Source organism: Panthera uncia, assembly GCF_023721935.1.
Source record: "Panthera uncia isolate 11264 chromosome B3 unlocalized genomic scaffold, Puncia_PCG_1.0 HiC_scaffold_1, whole genome shotgun sequence".
Classification (NCBI taxonomy): domain Eukaryota; kingdom Metazoa; phylum Chordata; class Mammalia; order Carnivora; family Felidae; genus Panthera; species Panthera uncia.
In genome coordinates, this window is record NW_026057582.1 from 57561542 (window position 1) to 57580840 (window position 19299).

The 19299-nt window shown below is 37.5% G+C and overlaps 1 pseudogene; it reads left to right on the forward strand.

Annotated features, from left to right (window-relative positions):
- Positions 1-17154: 17154 nt before the first annotated feature.
- Positions 17155-18779, forward strand: LOC125908790 (hsc70-interacting protein-like; annotated as a pseudogene).
- Positions 18780-19299: the final 520 nt, after the last annotated feature.

Below are 19299 nucleotides of genomic sequence, written 5' to 3' on the forward strand. Positions count from 1 at the left end.
TATCTTCCATTATTTGAATATCTAGGTCTAAAGACGAAAAGTGAATATAACAGTAAAACTGGTAGTTCAACTCCACTAGCCTATTGGCAAAAGAGGAGGGACAGCCAGGGAGTTACCACTAAGGGAGAGCTAATAAGGCTTTGAAATTCAAATCTAATAAAATTTTTTATTTTTTTATTTTTTATTTTTTACTTTTTATGTTAAATATAAGTTATTGTCAAATTGGTTTCCATACAACACCCGGTGCTCATCCCAACAGGTGCGCTCCTCAATGCCCATCACCCACTTTCCCCTCTCCCCCACCCCCCATCAACTCTCAGTTTGTTCTCAGTATTTAAGAGTCTCTTATGGTTTGCCTCCCTCCCTCTCTATGACTTTTTTTTCCCCTTCCCCTCCCCCATGGTCTTCTGTTAAGTTTCTCAGGATCCACATATGAGTGAAAACATATGGTATCCGTCTTTCTCTGCCTGACTTATTTCACATAGCATAATACCCTCCAGTTCCATCCACGTTGTCTAATACAATTTTGTTGTTGTTGTTGTTGTTGTTGTTGTTTTTTTTTTTTTTTTTTTTTTTGGGACAGAGAGAGACAGAGCATGAACGGGGGAGGGGCAGAGAGAGAGGGAGACACAGAATCGGAAACAGGCTCCAGGCTCCGAGCCATCAGCCCAGAGCCTGACGCGGGGCTCGAACTCACGGACCGCGAGATCGTGACCTGGCTGAAGTCGGACGCTTAACCGACTGCGCCACCCAGGCGCCCCAGTCTAATACAATTTTTTAAAACAACTGTTAAAGATGTCGGGTAAAGAATTACTGTGCCAATTAGTAAATACATTATTTCAGCATTGCTTCTGAGTGTGGAGACCACAAATCCTACTCTTTTATATTTAGAGAACCAATATAAAGCCTGTACTCAACAGGCCATTGAGAAACATTTGCTATTAGTGATTCTGATGATATGTATGTATGAATAATATATGTACACCTTACACGTATATTGGTGCTGAGTATTTCAAATGCATCCACTCTAATCTTCACAACAACCTTGAGAAATGTAAGCCCCATTATTCTCTCTTTATAAGGAAACTATATTTATGACATGCTAAATTTCTTGACCAAAGTGACACAGATTAAAAGTAGCAAGGCCAAGCTTCAAACCAATCTGAAAATGCAATGTGTTCAAAACATACTATCCTGGAACAGGCCACAGAAATAATGTATCTCTAATCACCTAAGTTCCTACCAGTGAATAAAGTGCCCTATTTCTAAATTCTTCTTCAGAATGCTTTCTGAGCTAAATAATACATGAACCAGGCACCAAAAACCATATTCTACTTTATCCATGATGAAAATTATTTATTTCAGAAGTTCTGAATATAGGCCTTATAATTAACCTGACCACGGCACCAGTATGAAGTGCTGACACATTATGACTAAGAACAGTGTTCCTACTCTTCTAGGCTTTTGTGTTAACACTATCTTTAATCATATCTTCAATAAATAATCAAGATAAATTCCAAAATATAAACTGTTCTTTATCATTTATTCTAACAGTCCTTATCTAATCATATACACATTCACAGGCTTCTGAAATTTTTAGATTGTCATTAAATTCCTGAATTGTTGATCAGTTATAGCAGATTCTATATGTGAATCGCAGTTTCATTACTGTTCTAGGATTATAAGTCTTAATTTCCCAATACATGCTCAATATATACTTTCATTTTAGTTCCAGAAAATAGTAATGTGATGCATTTTAATGAAAACATGGAACATATATACAAACTATAAATGCTACCAAAATTACCTCCTAATAAGATTTTTGAAATAAAAAGCACTATTCTCTAAGTATTTTTCTTCAGTGCTTCCTATTGAATCATGAAATTTTATCAACGGAAAGCATATTAGGAATAGTTTATCCAAGTTCCTTATTTTATAAATTTAAAATAATGCACAACATGCCTAAGAATATGATGGTAAAGCTTCAGCTTTCTGAATAACAGATGACAATAAGATTAGATTTTGTGAAAAAAAAAAACACTTTCAGAGATTTTAATTGTACTGTCACTACTTCTTGCTGCATTTCTGCTTGTGTACATGAAGACAACAAATGATATGAATGGTCATTTGAAATAAAACCAGGACAGGTTTATATTCAAGATGGATAATACCTCATTTTTAACCAGAGATAATTATAGAAGTTATTATTCTATCAACTTATAATATTGAATTAATGAATCTAGGCATATAAAATGTAAGTATCTTCTTTATAAGCTATACATGCAAGATTTACAGTCATAACCTTAACAAATATAAAATTCAAAACAGAAGTTTAGCATATGTGAACTTGTTTTACCTATTAGAGCTCTCGAATAAAATGAAAAATGTCATTAACTAGGAACAAAACCAAAAAAAAAAAAAAATGAGGCTAAGGTAAAGTAATGGAAAAACAACAGTGACATCTGCTGTCTGTTTTTATAGTTTCCTTTACACTTCAAATCTTCAATTTTCTTCTATATTTACCAGTCATATCTACAACATAAGAAATGCTTTGATGACTAAGCACATTCTGTCTACTCCAGTGATTTGTTTCCAGGGAATCTGAAGCAAACTATTTTGAATACATGATCTGTGTCACAGACCTTTTAATACACATACGTTTAAATAATCTGATCAGAGATTTCACCCAAATTTAGAATGTATAATAATGGTATCCACTAACTATTGACAGGTTAATAGTCATATTGCTGCTGTCTCTTATGTTCCACCAGTAATATTGTAAAAAAAAGAAAAATAAAACGGTTTTACCTTTAATTTCTATGATATTATATGAAGCACAATGCAGTTACCATGACATAATGGCATTTAGATTCCTTCATGGGAGAAGAACAGAAATGCACAATTTAGACCTGGAAATCCTTAGGTTGCTTCCACCACTACCAGTGGCAGTCTTACGAACAGGATGGGTAGGTAGCAGTGCACACATCCTTCCGGGATATGCAACTTCCCTCCTGGATATGCAACTTCCCAGGGTCCCACCTCATGACTGCTGAAATACCACAATTACAGAGCCACTTGCTTGATTAATGAATTTGTCATGAAATTCTTACCTGTTCTACCATATTCATTTTCACTCTAGAAGATTAAGACATTGGGCCATTAATGACCAGTAGCTCCCTGGAGAGAGGGAGTTAATCAGAGAGATTTTCTGTTTGACAGCCAACTTGTGAGCATTTTAGTTGCAGAAGAAAGAAGAATGGTTTTGTCTTTGGGATGCTGGCCCAAGAAGGCAGGCAGGATGTGGAGAAAACTGAGTTATCAGGGTATAAGGAGTTTAAATATTTGGTCAAGCTCAGAAGGAAGGAAAACACAAAAGATAACATTACAGACAGACTTTTCCACTTTTACTCAGTTCTCACAGTGCCCATAAAACAATCTTTACATGGGTATTGAGTAAGCAGTGACAGAGCTGTAAAATAATAAGAAGGAAAGAACCAAGAAGATTCTTAAATTCTTAAACCAGTGATTCAAGATCAGAAAATCACAGGCAAAAATAAGTGTCCCAAGTATATCTGTCTTATTTGGATAGAGAAGAGCTTATTTTTCTTACTTGCTATAAGAAGGAAAAGGTACTCCTCAGTCTAAGACATGACAAATTACATCCTTCCACTGATAGCACTCACCACAAAACAGAATCTGTGGAAGCTGATCTCAAAGTTTCGCATAAGTGAAAACAAAGGTTATTGGTTTGATAAAAGAAAATCCATTTTTAAGATGACAGTATAAAAAATTCTCTAATGGCAAGAAGCAATTTTCATTCTAGGGAAAAGTGAAATTCAAGAGCTCATATGGGAAAAAGAGATCGTTTGCTCTGTTTATTCTTGCCTGAACAGACACATTCTAAATTGATCATCAGTGAAGAACAAGATAAACATTCAGGAGCAAATGTGCACTTTTAATCTGACATTTGAAGAAAATTTATAAAGAAAGTTTATATAAAATAAATCTTCTCAGACACTCAATAAAAGCAGTACAGTTCAGGAATCTAAGGTCATGATGAATGTCCTAAGCCAATGAAGTAAATTTTTTTCAATGAAATCATTATTTGATCTAAAAATAGCATCATCAAACAGATGATCAAAATTGTCACTGGAGAGTACAACGGATATACAAACATGAGTAAGTCATGGATTCCATACCAAAGAGTCTTCAATACACAAATAGGACATAAATATGTGCGAGAAAAAAAAATCCTTGCCTCAGATTTTCTAGTCCTGACTCACTGGTTTAAGAGTTAAGAAATCTTCTTGGTTCTTTGCTTTTCATTGTTTCATTTTTTGACACTATTTACTCATTATCCACATAAAAATTGTTTTCTGGGCCATTTGGGTACAGGGTAGGCACCAAAGTCAGTTTTCTATAGGGAAATTAGGAAGGCTATATTCAGTAATAAAATGGGATGCATCTTTGAAAATGAGAAGGCATTCAAAATGGGGACAATAGGAAGACTGGCATTTTACGAAGAAAAAGAGGTGAGAGGAAGAGCTATACAACAATTTGGCATGTTAGGGGTATCTATTTCAGTAGGGCTGAGAATGGGACATGAGGAAGAAAGGGACGAGAGGTGGGGCTGAGGGACAGGCAGGAGCAAGATCCTGGAATGGTCAATACGACATGGTTCAATTAAGCTCAACATCAAACTTTATACTTATTTTATTTTGTTTTGCTTTTCAGATATGAGACTGGAGAAACCTTCTCAACCATGTCTACTCAAGTAAAGGGCTGTAGATTTCCCCACGGATTTGGGAAAAAGAGGAAAATAAAAGTAATTAAAATAATGAATCTTGATGAATCATTCCCAAAAAATTTAATAAATTAAAACATGAAAATCAGGATATATCCTCATAAATGATAAGGGTTTTACCATTTTAAATGCTTTATTTGCATACTTAGTGCCTCAGAAGTGTACAACAGGAAGCTATAGCCTTAAGAACAATTAGTAGAATAGGCCATTCAGAAACAGCAGTTGTCTTCATTAAACATTCTTTCTGGAAATACAGCTGGAAACTTCCCTCATTCAGAACTTATTCATTGGTGAAATAGCCTTAGTCCTTTCCCAAGAACAGGGGTGCCAAGACTTGATGGGTCTGGACAAACATCTGGTTAGGGCTATAAAAACCCTGGACTGCAGAAAGCTTTTTGGTTCCAGGAGGAAATCTTACTGGGTTTTTTCTCACAACTGCATCTGTGACAGGCAAGTGACTCCTAAATTTAAGGGATCTGGGGGATCTTTGAGAGGAAAGTCCATGCCTGGAGTCTTGACAAAGAGGAACAAAGAAGGTAAGATATTGTTCCAAGTCAGTGATGCCTATGATTGAACGATCTCTTAGGCACCATGTGCCTTGCAAGCTGTATAATACCATGTGGACTATCAAAGCTTGGAAGAATAAAGGAAGAGCATGGTAAATGCTAAAAAGATAGCAGTGAGGAAACCTGGGCCCATACCTAAGTCCTTTGGTAACTGTTAGTATCTTTCACTTTTCACTTAAGTAAATAGGTATACATATATTATACATAAAATAATTAAAAAGAGAGAACAAAAGGAAAATATATTAGGAAAAAACTTGGGGTGCCTGGGTGGCTCAGTCAGTTAAGTGTCTGACTCTTGATTTCAGCTCAGGACATGATCTCATGGTTCATGAGTTTGAGCACCACATCAGGCTCTGCGCTGGCAGCATGGAGCCTGCCTGGGATTCTCTCTCCCCCTCTCTCTCTGCCTCTCCCCTGCTCACACTGTGTCTGTCTCTCTCAAAATAAGTAAATAAACTAAAAAAAAAAAAACCACAAAAAAACAAAAAACAAAAAACCTTAACTGTACATCAAGTCTATATTGCACTCTTTCCTAGACATACAAATATCTCCATTAGGACATAAAAACTTCTCCTATACAATAACACACAAGACTTCATCCAGGAAGCCTCTCAACTTCCTTCATTTGCTATTCCTATTTCATTCTTCCATAAACAAAGTCATTTCTAACAAGCTCCCAAGTGATGCCAATGCGGCTGGTCCATGGACCATACTTGGGGTATCAAGGCTTTCAAGCATAATGAGCATAATTCACCTGCCTAAGGAAAATTTTCCTAATTCCTATACAGAAGAGATCCATCCAGGAGACTCATTAGCTTCGAGCCCATAACTCCCCTACGGAGCACTCATGTTGTTTCTCTGGCATTCTTTGTTAAATATGCATCTTCCATCTTAACTTCCTCATCAAATGCTATGCAATTCTGAGCAGAGCAGGTAAATCTAAATTCATAATAAGAGGCAGTGTTTACTTAATGGCATAAATGAGGAATCCACATCAGACAGCTATAGGTCCAAATCCCACTCCTGCCTACCTAGCTGAGTGACCTTAGGAAAGTATTTTAACTATTCTAACTTCAACTTCCTCATCTGTAGAATATGGATGGCAACAGCAAATATTTCAAAAGTTTATTCTATAGACTACAAAAATAATCCATGTAGCATTACCTGGTGAGCACTCAACAAATGTTATGTATTAGTATTATCACAATGACACAGCATCTACAGTGCTTCTGATATATACTCCAATCTCTATGGATTGAGACATGAAATTCACAAATGGATTTAATCTAATAGAACACATTGCTTTCAAAATCACCAACCATACACATCCAAGTATACTAATAACTTTTTTTAAAAATTTTAATGATTATTTATTTTTGAGAGACAGAACATGAGTAGGGAGGGGCAGAAAGAAAGGGAGACACAGAGTCCGAAGTAAGCTCCAGACTCCAAGCTGTTGGTACAGAACTCAACATGGGGCTTGAACCCATGAACTGTGAGACCATGACTAAGCGAAAGTCAGATGCTCAACTGACTGAGCCATCCAGGTACCCTAGTCAGTTTTCCTATAAATAGTGAATAAACATTTTTTAAAAATTATAATAATAACTTAAAAAAAAGTGAGTAAAGATCAACACCTCCAATCTCTACATGTATATTTTAACATAGGGGTTATTTATCATTCTTTAGGGCCACCTGTCACCTTAAACTTTCTACTACTCAGGGTTTTAACTTGCAAATCATAGCACTGAATCAAGCTAGTTTTAGCAGAAAAGGATGTAAGAAGAATTATTAGCCAGCTCATAGAATCCCTGAGACAGACAAAGAATAAGACCTGGGGGCTCACAGGCAGAGTTAGTGAGCCAAGGACAATACAGTGAGAGAAAAGGCATAGCTCCACTGTGGGTCTGTTCTAAGAAATTTCATTAACAACCCCAATCACAAGTTAGCACCCTTGGTTCTGAATGCCAGAAGTCCCCCAGAGCCATTCTAAAACAAAACACCTTCACAACCATGCTTGCAGAAAGTCCAATTTCCACTCACACAGCCATATGAGTTGGATTTATATCCAAGTCTTGTATATGTACTCTACAATGGCAACAGAGACTAGGAACCCATCACTTTCTAGAAAGACTATCTAGAAGAGGATTAGAATGGGTGTTGAAAGAGCCAATTTATTATAGTATTTAGCAAAATTACTCCCTATATTTTAGGGGTCTTGCAACTTATGAGTACTGGTAGGTGGTAGAGCCTGCCACAAACTATAGGGGGGAAAAAATGCCAGATAGTCACCTTCTTAGTGGCCTTCACAATTGAAACATGAGCCCATGACCTAAGTTCTACCAGTCAGATGCATCCACTGTAAATTCTGAATTGTGAACCAGCAATGCAAAGACGAGGAGAATGTGAGCAATTCAGTCTGGCAATGACAAGAGATGGAGCATGATAATATCCCTAGGGTAGCAATGGCAGCAGTTCTAGTGACCCTAATTCTAGGTCCATTATTATTGCTATCAGCTTTGCACACTACAGTACCCAGTCTCAGCAGCAGTAATAATGGTGTCCTTATGGGGCATGATCTGGAGTATTGTTCCTAGCTCTGCAGCCCTGAAGATTCTGTACAGCTGAATGTCCTAATAATTAATTTGTTTTATGCTTACAATGTATAGAGTTGATTTAAGGGAACACTAAGTGACATAAATTGCTTCCAGTTGCAGTTGTAGGCAATGGTCCCTCAGAAAAAAATGGGAATGGAATATCTGGCCTAGTTAGTAAAAAATGGGGGTGCCTGGATGGCTCAGTCACTTAAGCATCCAACTTTTTATATTGGCTCAGGTCATGATCTCACGGTTCCTTAGATCACGCCCCATGTTGGGCTCTGCACTGACAGCATGGAGACTGCTTGGGAATTCTCTGTCTCCCTCTCTGTCCCTCCTCCAGTCACACATATGTTCTCTCTTGCTCCTTCAAAATAAATAAGCATTTTTAAAAAGGAAATAATAACAATGAAAATCCAGTCAGTATGAAGAGATGTGAATGGAAGCCCATGGCACAAATTATCAAATCATCACCTCAAAGAAGTCTTCATTGAAGACAGGGTTAATGAGGACCATATAGCCCAGCCACAGGAGTATATGACAGGCATGAGGCATTCAAGAACTGTGGGGTGTGGACATTGTTTCTAACAGTGCTACAGTGCTTAAAGGGGAAGAATGACAAGCTGAAATCGCAAATTCATGGCTAGAGGCATGAAGTGAAATCCCAAGTTTCTCTGACGGCTAAAAGAATGTCTTATCGCTTTCAGCCGCAGGGCTGAGAAAACTGAAAATCAAACTCGAACTTTGATCCTGTAGCTTTCTAAAATTATAATGTCAGCCCACTGAGATCACTTATGTGTAAGTAAAAGCATTGATCAGGATAGAACAAAACTGAGATTTGGAATGGAGGAAAATGGATGAATTTGGATGTCATAAGTACCCCAAACCCACCAAATCCCATAACAGGCCCTTGCTGACCAAAGCAGCATCGTTCTCTTTGTCAGGTGAGACACAGAAGGAATAAATTATCTATGGTAATAGAGGTGGCTGTCACAAAAATCAAGTTCTTTAGGTAGCAGGGATAGCAGAGCTGATGGCAGCTTCCAGACTCCATTGCTAGGGATGTCAACAGTGCAGGCTGTAGTTCTTAGCAGCAATGACAGCAATGTCTCCACTGAGCTGGTTCCACGGCATGATTTGGAATGTTGTTCCTATCTGAATAGTCCCAAGGCTGGTTCTCTAGCTCAGTGTCCGTTGAATAAATAATTTTCTTCACAAATCAACCAAATTCGGTTTCTTGCTTATAGCTAAAAACTATTATGCTTAGAAATTTCACTAATGGCTTTTTATTTTACCCTTGATCCCCTCCCCCCAAAAATATGACTAGGCTATAAAACATTTCAACTCTGTTTGAGTGCTTTAGAACAATAAGTCCATAACTGGTCTAAATTTCCCTTACAATAAGAACTCATGCTTAGAGTGACAGGCTCCCTGCCTGGAAAATTTAATAAGAGATTCATGGCTGTTTGCTACTTACAGAGAAAATTTATTCTCTTACACCTTTATCCATCCTTGTCTCTTTTATATGCAATATTATTATTCACAGTTTTCCAGTGAATTATCAAAGAAAAGGCAAACACAAATGGCTCCCTCTGTAGCAGCAGTCAACTAATTTATCAAATCATAACCTACAAATTCCAACATGAGCAATTGCCTGGTCAATCTAACACCATGACAAACTAAATGTCTGATAAACAGTCACAATCCCTTAGAAATTTTATGGCAAAGACTTTCAAACCCCCCAGTAAAGGGCATTATTGGTGTGATGGTGAAAACCACAGATCAAATATAGCTCATACACTATTGATAAGGATAATATATACATATTAAATACACTATAATGATATATCTATAATTGAATAAAAATTGAATGTGTATAATTGAATAAAAAGACAAGTTGTTTTGCTGCATTAGACCCATAATAAGTTACTATTATGATGGCTACCCAATTGGGCTGTTTACGTACCTTTCCAAATTTATTCTGCCTCACCATCTCCTAGGCCTTGGATATCTTGTTCAAGGAGAATCTAGCCACATCACCAGCCCTGTCTCCTCATCTCCTAACACTACAGTCTGTCTCCAGGCAAGCTTCCATATGGCCTTCATACGAGATACCACAGCAGTAGCTACAATGGCTCCTTTCACTGCTTCTAGGTTTAGATGAAGCTAAGCTGGCTCTTTTCATCATTCAAGTGTCCAAGCATTCTCTCTCTCCTATGTCTCTCCCCACCTCCTTTCATTTTATTTTCATTGTAACACACACCAGTACTTGATATTCTTATTCATGAGCTCCATGACACCAGGAATTTTATCTGTCTTGCTCAACACTGTATCCCAGCACCTAGAACAGTGCTCACAACACAATAGGAGCTCTACAAATGTTTGGTGAATAAATGAAGATGGAAATTTTCCCACTGAGTTTAGTCACAAAGAGGTGATGAGTGACCTCAGCAATCTTAATAGAATTCTGATGAAGAAGTCTAATTGCAGAGGATGGGAGGTGAGAAAATGGACAGAGTGTAGTTGTGTCCAGAAGCATAATTGTGGACAGAGAACTGCTGGAAGAGTGAGGTGGATATAGAGAGGTTCTTTAGAGATGAGCAGATGAGGATATTTAAGTATCGATGAAAGGGGAAGAATTCAAGATTCAGACACTTCTCTACTGTTGTTCTTATCCATTCATTCACTCATTCTCCTGGGTTTAAGAAACCAAGTGAAACTAATAAAATGACCAGCATGCACTCTTCAGGAAAAGTGCACGCTGTGGGAAATAGTTTCAATAACCAACATATTTATGTGACAGCACCATTTTTTGAATGCAGTGAAGTGAATAAACAAGCTGAACTTTTTTGTCATTAGCCTTCAATAGGATAGCAGTTTTCCAGGCAAATTCAATCCTTGCTGACTCTCAAAGAGCAATTTTATGTTGAAAGGGCTCTATGTTCAAGAGAGAGACTTTTAATATTAAGCCTAAGAACTGAGGAGACTACAATAGCTAACATGACGAATAAAAAATAAAAATAATAAATGTTTCCTCTATAAAATACTTACTTTAGGTAGCGAGGGTAAAAGCAGCTACATGTAAAAGGTTTTCAATGCTGATTATTTTCAAATTATTCTTCAACTCCACACAATATGACATTTTTAAATTTTTTTTAATGTTTATTTTTGAGAGAGAGAGAGAGCAAGTGAACATGAGTGGGGGAGGGACAGAGAGAGAGAGAGAGAGAGAGAGACAGAATCCAAAGCAGGCTTCAGGCTCTGAGCTGTCAGCATAAAGCCCAACACAGGGCTCAAACTCACAAACCATGAGATCATGACCTAAGCTGAAGTCGGACGCTTAACCAACTGAGCCACCCAGGTGCCCCAATATGGTAATTTTCAAAGTGGCCAATTTTTGCTCTTTTATTCTTCCAAAGAAAACTCTACTGATTCAGATAAAATTTTTTAATTAAGACAAAATTTTCATGGTGCAATACAGTCATCTTAGGCAACCCCTTTAAGTGGTCATCTCAGAGAAGACAGTAGAAATAGGTGATATATCAGTAAAAGCACTCAGTTCCATACTTTGAATTTATTAATCTGTTAATAAAAGTAATACAAATAAGAAATCAAACCAAGAATATGACCAAGTGCTATTCCTGCCTAAAATACACCTAGGTCTTTTAAATATTTTATTTTAAAAAATTAAAAGGCCCACTGGGGGTTATGGGAGGAGGAATGGGCTAAATGAGTAAGGGGCATTAAGGAATCTACTCCTGAAATCATTGTTGCACTATATACTAACTTGGATGTAAATTTAAAAAATAAATTAAATATAAAAACTTTAAAAGTCCATATGAGGTCTAGAGAATAAGAACAAGTACCCTCAGTATATTAGAAATAACAGTGAAGCCCTAAAAGACAGAAAGCAGGTGGAGTTGGAAGTATGAAGAAAAGCATGGTCCCAACACACACACACACACACACACACACACACACGCACACGCACACAACCAGAAGCTGAAACAAGATGAAAAGATGCCAAGTGTACTCCAAACTCTGTAATGGCAAGCACTGATGGCAGATGACAGCCTGGGAAACTACTCGAGTTACTGTTAGAAGAACCACATTTAGTGTAGCCGCATAGGTCAGCAACTCTGGGGCCGGTTGCTCTATCACGGTCACAAATCTTTCCTTTCTCTGCATTCACACCCCTGCAATGTGATATTCAAATTCCTTCCATAAAGAAGTGAACTCTATTTCACTCCTTGAATCTGGGCTGGCCATGTGACTTGCTTTGGCCAATGGAACATTAGCAAATATGATGGAGACCAGGCTTGAAAGTCTTTTTCTTTTATTGTACTTAGAACTGAGAAAACCATATTTCTTTAGCATGGCTTGCTAAAGAAATAAAAAGTGGCTTCATGGAGGAGAACCAAGGAGTTCAACCAACTGCCAGACATGTAAGTGAGACCATCTGAGACCAGCCAGCCTCCGACCAACCCACCAACTGACAGCAGAACACCAGAATCACAGAACTATCTGCTGGCCACAGATGCACAAACGAGAACAGCAGAGAAAAAAACAGAGCCAGCCCAGTTGAGCTACCTAGTCCACCCACAAAATTGTCAACTAAGTAACTGTGCAATTATATCAAGTTGCTACATTTTAGAAAGGTTTCTGGTGTTGCTACAACCATAGATAACTGACACAAACTCCCCTTCCACTATTTCACCATGCAACACACAGCAAAATCATCTGTCTCTGGCAAGAATAGTTAATGTGAATGCAAATCTTGCCAAGCAAAGTCAAGGTAACTGGTGGCTGGTAACATCAATGAGAAACAGAATATTACAGTCAGAATAATGGCCACTGGCTCACCCTTCCCCACAATAAATGAAGCAAGCTGTGATAAACAGAAGCAGCATTTACTGGGTGCCCACAAGGACTCTTAAATACAAAAAGATGAGCACACAACCAAGAATCCTCAAAATATTAACAACACAATAAAAGAGAAGCACTGAAGAACAGAAGAAATATGAGCACATGAACTCAGTAAGAATAAATATTAGAGGGAACATAAAGTAAATTTAAAAGAAATTTAATTAATAATTTTAATGAAATAAGACACACTATCCATGAAACAAGATCAGGCTATGAAACAGAACCAATTACAGATCTTGCAAATGAAAAATAATGATTGTCAAAAACTCAATAGATGAGCTGAAGACAGTAGCTATACTTGTGGTGAGCATAGTATAATGTATAGAGTTGTTAAATCACTGTGTTGTATACCTGAAACGAATGTTACATTGTGTGTCAACTATACTTCAACAAAAACAAAAGAAACAAACAAACAAAAAATAGACGGGCTGGGAAAAAATGAATCAACACAACTAAAAATTAATGATTCCAAAATATCACAAAAGGAACAAAAAGATGAAATGTATAAAAATTTTTAATTAGATAATACTAGTATATCAATGTTAAAACCCTTATTTTAATTCATTGTAATATGATTATAAAAGAGAATATCCTTGCTCTTAGGAAACTCACTCTAAAGTGTTTAGGGGTAATACAGAACCAACTCTAACTTAGTCTCAAATGTTCCCCACCAAAAATCATACACATATAAAGAGAGAGAGAATGGTAAAGTAAATGTGGTGAGAGGTTAACAGTTTCTAAATCTGGCTGGAGGATATGCAGCAGTTCCTTGTACTGTTCTTACAATGTTCCCATAAGTTTGAAATTATTTACAAATAAATGATATAAAAATTGTAAACTACATGGAGGAAAACTCCAGAAGATCCAGGCTTCATGTACCAAAGTTCCATAAGAAATGACCAGAAAGAGGGGCGCCTGGGTGGCGCAGTCAGTTAAGCGTCCGACTTCAGCCAGGTCACGATCTCGCGGTCCATGAGTTCGAGCCCCGCGTCAGGCTCTGGGCTGATGGCTTGGAGCCTGGAGCCTGTTTCCGATTCTGTGTCTCCCTCTCTCTCTGCCCCTCCCCCGTTCATGCTCTGTCTCTCTCTGTCCCAAAAATAAAAAAAATAAAAAAAAAAAATTAAGAAATGACCAGAAAGAAAGGAACCAAGAAAAAAAATCAAGAAAATAATGGAAGACACTCTCTTATAGGTGAAAAAAAAATCCTGACCTTAAAACTGAAGGACCAAAGAGGATGAATGAAAAAGGTCTCACACCTGGATACATTTTTATATAAGTTTAAACCACATTTATGTATAATTTAAGGATAAAGTCAAAAAGGTAAAAGGAAAGATGGGGCAGGGGGATTATTCACTGAAAAAAAGAATCGGGCTGGTATCACATGTCATATCAACTCTAGATTCAACAGGATACTAGATAAATATCTTCAAAGTTCTAAGTGAAAATTATTTTGAAACTGAAATTTTCTTCAGGCAAAATATTATTCAAATATGAAGGCAAAGTTAAATTTATTTTCAGTTTATCAAGGATAAAGAAATGTTATCTCCTATAAGCCCTCCATAAACATATGTGGTATAGCAAAACAACACATTGTACACTTTAAATATATATATTTTACTGTAACAATGTTATAAGTGGATTGTTGATAAATGGACCAGGGTTATGTATGAAGGGAACATTAGAGGAACCAGTGTGATGGGAATACAAGACATCTTTGTATTTTCTTTGGAAATCTTCTGTAAACTTAAAACTATTTGAAATAAAAAGTTTAAACTATTAAATAAATAAATATACATAACTTTTATTTATCAATTATACCTCAGTAAAGCTGGGGTTGGAGGACAATATGTGAATGTCAGAAAAACAAAAAGAATCTAAGAAATGGCAAAAAAAAAAAATAGATCAGCAATTAAATCAATAAAATATTAACTAAATAAATTTTAATGTTAAATAATAAATGGCCTGAAACTATTATCTCAGATGATCTCAGCATGGGAGGGAGATACCAGGAGGAGGAGGTAGATAAAACAAAGAGTATTCCCTGCTTTCTTCAGAAAGGATATATTTGCTGGTTTATTTTATATGCTGATAAAAAAAAATGTATGTTTAAGTGTATGCTTTAAAAAGTAAAAATTAAGGGCGCCTGGGTGGCTTGGTCGGTTAAGCATCTGACTTCGGCTCAGGTCATGATCTCACGGTCCGTGAGTTCGAGCCCCGCGTTGGGCTCTGTGCTGACAGCTCAGAGCCTGGAGCCTGTTTCAGATTCTGTGTCTCCCTCTCTCTCTGACCCTCCCCTGTTCATGGTCTGTCTCTCTCTGTCTCAAAAATAAATAAACGTTAAAAAAAAAAAAAAAGTAAAAAAAAAAAAAAAAAAAGTAAAAATTAACCTCTAGAGTCCAGAGGAATAGAATAGAATTTCCTAACCATAAGAGGAGAAAAACAGAACACAAATATCTTGATCAAAACAAGAGCTGAAAATTGGGAAGGTTAAAAAAAATAAATAATTTGGACTATATAAAACATACATTACAAGGTAACATGGCAAGAATGATCCCAAACATATCAACAATGACAATACATGGCAAACTAGGTAAATTACTCTATTAAAAGTGGAAAGTCAGGGCGCCTGGGTGGCTCAGTTGGTTAACTGTCCACCTCTGGCTCAGGTCATGATCTTGTGGTTTGTGGTTTCAAGTCCTGTACAGGGCTCTGTGCTGATAGCTCAGAGTCTGGAGCCTGCTTTGGATTCATTGTCTCCCTCTCTCTCTGCCCCTCCCCTGCTCACACTCTGTCTCTCTCTCAAAAATAAATAAACATCAAAAGTAGAAAGTCATATTGCATTATTAAATCCAGCTATAAGCTGTCTGTCCCAGACACACGCCAAACCAAATGACTCCGAATAAAAATACATAGATGTTAAATGCTTTTAAAAATTAAAGTGTAATTCTAAAAAGAGATTATGGATTCATAAATATCCTAGAACCAGAAAGGATAACTGCCCAAAGGGAAAAGAAAGGCGGCCAGATGCTCTGAACACAAACGTCACCTCCCTCCCAGCTTAAGCTGGCTCCACCATTGGCAAGGGGAAGCCAGGAAATTTTTATGGATAAGAATGGATTTTATTTAAAAAAAAGAAGAAAAAGAAAAACAAGTGCAATCTTGCAGCTGTGTAATTGTGAAAATAGATCTGAATAAAAGATTCCAAAGGCAAAAAAAAAAAAAAGTGTACCCAAAAACTAATATATCAATTATACCTCAATTAAAAAATTAATTAAAACATTTAAAAACAAAAGTAAAAAGTAATAGTAATCAGACATATTATAATTAAAGGTCAAAATATCAAGTGAGCAGTGTATTTAGGATGCTTCATATGATATAGCACATAGTCAAGATATATCATGAAATTAGGTAGAGTCTTAAAATATATAAAATCTGATAGAAATGCAAAAATAAATCTATAATCACAGTAGGAAATTATAACATTCCTCTCTCAATTCATGACAAATAAAGTACACAAAAATAAGTAAGGATATAGAAATTTTGAATAAAAGAACTTTGTTTTGAACAAATTGATATGCAGAAAAGGACTACAGCATGATCTGCTTACCAAGTCATGCTGACCAGAATCTTAACAATGATCTTAAAATTCATATAATTCTTCTCCCAGTGTATTTCTGGCATTGAGGGCTGTTCCAAATCAATCAGTCATATCACTGTTGGACAAATATTATAAAGCTCCACAGTGTGAGGTCTTGATGATGGCACCTCCTGCAAGTTAACAAGCACATTAGGAAAGAGGAAAAGCTTGGGTTTGAAGGAATGCAATAAAACAGCAGCAGATGGTAAAGCCATCGTTTGACACAGAAAATTGGGAAACCAATCCATTTAAAGTAGGAAGTATAGCACATACCCTGTATTTATTACTGAGCTTAAAATGTATAACTATAAAACGGTATGACCTTTTAAAGTCGTGGGCTCATTGAAAGCTCTGACATTTGTAACACAGCATCTGTTACAAGCCATTCATTCTTCTTTTCCTTACTACTGCACGCACAAATAACTGTATTATCTTGCTCAGCAAATCTGATTTGGCCCAAAGGAGAGTGAGTTAAAGTGATAGCAATCCATTCTGCAAAATAATTTCTAAAGGAAAAAGTCTGATTTGACCAGTGAAATCCTTGTAAGAAAGAAAAAAACTAAAAAATAGAACTAGACACGTCATAATTGCTAGTCTTTCTTCCTTGGCCTCAACAATTCACCTTCCACAATTGTCCTCTACAAAATTATGAGAGCGTCTGAGTCCTACCCAAACATCTCTTAAGAAAAAAGCAGAGCCTCTTCCACCCGGTCACACTGAGCTAGTACCTGCGCCTGGAACCGGGCCACAACCTTAGGTGCGTCCGCCGCCAGCCGCCGCCTCTGGACCATGGACCCCCGCAAAGCGAGCCAGCTTCGGGCCTTCGTGAAAATGTGTAAGCAGGATCCGAGCGTTCTGCACACCGAGGAAATGCGCTTCCTACGGGAGTGGGTGGAGAGCATGGGGCGGTGGTGGGGCGGTAAAATACCACCTGCTACTCATAAAACTAAATCAGAAGACGATATCAAGGAAGAAAAAACAGATAGTAAGAAGATGGAGGAAAACATAAAGATAGACGAACCATCAAGTGAGGGAAGTGATCTAGAAATTGACAATGAAGGTGTGATTGAACCAGATACTGATGCCCCTCAAGAAATGGGAGATGGAAATGTAGAGATAACCGAGGAAATGATGGATCAGGCAAATGATAAAAAAAAAAAAAAAAAAAAAAAAGTGGCTGCCATTGATGCCCTAAATGATGGTGAACAACAAAAAGCCATTGACTTGTTCACGGATGCCATCAAGCTGAATCCTCGCTTGGCCATTCTGTATGCCAAGAAAGCCAGTGTCGGGGCGCCTGGATGGCGCAGTCGGTTAAGCGTCCGACTTCAGCCAGGTCACGATCTCGCGGTCCGTGAGTTCGAGCCCCGCGTCAGGCTCTGGGCTGATGGCTCGGAGCCTGGAGCCTGTTTCCGATTCTGTGTCTCCCTCTCTCTCTGCCCCTCCCCCGTTCATGCTCTGTCTCTCTCTGTCCCAAAAATAAATAAAAAATGTTGAAAAAAAAAATTTAAAAAAAAAAAAAAAAAAAAAGAAAGCCAGTGTCTTCATCAAATTACAGAAGCTAAATGCTGCCATCCGAGGCTGTGACAGAACTATTGAAATAAATCCTGATTCAGTTCAGCCTTACAAGTGGCAAGGGAAAGCACACTGACTTCTGGGCCATAGGGAAGAAGCAGCACATGATCTTGACTTTGCTTGTAAACTGGATTATGATGAAGATGCTAGTGCAATGTTGAAAGAAGTTCAACCGAGGGCCCAGAAAATTGCTGAACATCGGAGAAAGTATAAGCGAAAACATGAAGAGCGAGAGATCAAGAAAGAATAGAAAGGGTTGAGAAGGCTCGGGAAGAACATGAGAGAGCCCAGAGGGAGGAAGGAGCCAGAGACAATCAGGAGTTCAGTATGGCTCTTTTCCAGGTGGCTTTCCTGGGGGAATGCCTGGTAATTTTCCCGGAGGCATGCCTGGAATGGCGGGGGGAATGCCTGGAATGGCAGGAATGCCTGGGTTCAATGAAATTCTTAGTGACCCAGAGGTTCTCACAGCCATGCAGGATCCAGAAGTTATGGTGGCCTTCCAGGATGTGGCCCAGAACCCAGCAAATATGTCAAAATATCAGAGTAACCCAAAGGTTATGAATCTCATCAGTAAATTGTCAGCCAAATTTGGAGGTCAGGCATAATGCCCTTCTGACAAATAAAGCCCTTGCTGAAGGAAAAGCAAATTCGATCACCTATTGGAAGTCACAATAATACAAACCATTGTACCTCTGACCTCATGGAGAAAGCTGGGGTGCTGTGAAGATAATCCCTACCCCTCTGCCCCACATGCAACTGAGACATTTTACAGTGGTTTGCTCTTAGGGTTTTCATTCAGATGATGTTTTCCTATTAGAAATTATAAACTTTAAACACTTTTTAAACCTTAAAAATCTTTAAAAACATATTACAAGGGTGTGTTAATCCCTTAAAGAAAGGAGAGAGAAAGGCAGAGATGATGGTGACTCTAAAAGATTTCACACAAAACGATCAATTTATTCTACCAAATATTGTCCCCAAGATCATAAAAGAAACTTGTGTATCTGCATGCCAACAGTATGACTATGAAAACATTTGAGTGAGGTAAGAGTAGAAAATTTTTGGATTGAAAGGAAGACTCTCAAGCATTGACAAGTGAGAACATACACCTACATTACCCCAGGATGCGTTTATGCTGATGGATATAGCACATCTTTGATAATCATTTATAAAGATTTGTTTTTAAATTATGCA